Source organism: Engraulis encrasicolus, chromosome 19 (genome assembly GCF_034702125.1).
Source record: "Engraulis encrasicolus isolate BLACKSEA-1 chromosome 19, IST_EnEncr_1.0, whole genome shotgun sequence".
In the NCBI taxonomy this organism is placed as follows: domain Eukaryota; kingdom Metazoa; phylum Chordata; class Actinopteri; order Clupeiformes; family Engraulidae; genus Engraulis; species Engraulis encrasicolus.
Window position 1 is genome coordinate 40,602,270 of NC_085875.1, and position 1,192 is coordinate 40,603,461.

Genomic DNA, 1,192 nt, shown 5'->3' on the forward strand with positions numbered 1-1,192 from the left:
GGTTTTTTTTATTTTTTATTTGTGTGGTACCAGGGTTGGATGACTGTTTGTTTATTATGAGTGGATTTGAAAGATGTTTGGGGTAGAGGAAAAAATCTTTTTCTACTACGCGAATAAATGTTTTATCTGCCATCTGTGCCAGTGTGATTTGTCATCTCTCAGCAGGCATACACAGAAATACACACACACACACACACAAACATTCTCTCTCTCTCTCTCTCTCTCTCTCTCTCTCTCTCTCTCTCTCTCTCTCCCTCTCTCTCCCTCTGCCCCCTCTCTCTCTCTCTCTGTCATACTCTCATACACACACACACACCAAACACACACACACACACACACACACACACACACACACACACACACTCACACTCTCTCTCTAATTCACTCACTCACTCACTCACTCACTCACTCACACACACACACACACACACACACACACACACACACACACACACACACACACACACACACCGCAAAGTCGGCCTCTCTCCATCCTCCTCACTCAGACTTTCATGTTTTTGCATGAAACATGGAGTGTTTGGTATTCTGACTGCACCAGTGTCCCATAGGAAGTTGCTTTAATTGTACGCTCCGCTGTTTAATCCTCCACACACAGTCAGGCGTCCCGCAAACAGCATTTTAGCAGATCTGTCCTGGAGATACGGACTCCCAGGCCACATTCCTATCCGGAGAATTGGGCAGGCCGGCCATCTGTCGAGATGGCCTGCTTTGTCAGGATGAGCTACCAATGCAGTTGTTTTGTTTGAGCATTTCTTCATACTTTTGTGCAATTTCTTTCTTATGGCAAATTATCAAATTATTTTTTATGGCTGTATCATTCCAGTTACCCAGTTCAGTTTTTATATGAGTTCTTCTGTACTACTCTGTAAAACATTGCAGCCAGTTAAACGTTTAAAAAAGAGTAAGTTCTCAAGTTGAGTTACAAACTTAAGGCAGCAGGGCAACTTACCTTTTTACATGTAACTGGCTTGCAATGCTTTACAGTGTACTTCTGCACTACTTCTGTAGTGCGTTGGAATGGCTTGGTAGCTCAGCTGGATGGGTAGCTCATGTTGACGTTGCATTGGCAGTCAGGCAGGCACTGCTTGGACTAACTGCAGCCCAGACTTTGCCCCCAAAAGGCCCAGTGGGCTGTGTTCAGCAAGCAAGATAAACAATGTTGTCATCGCAC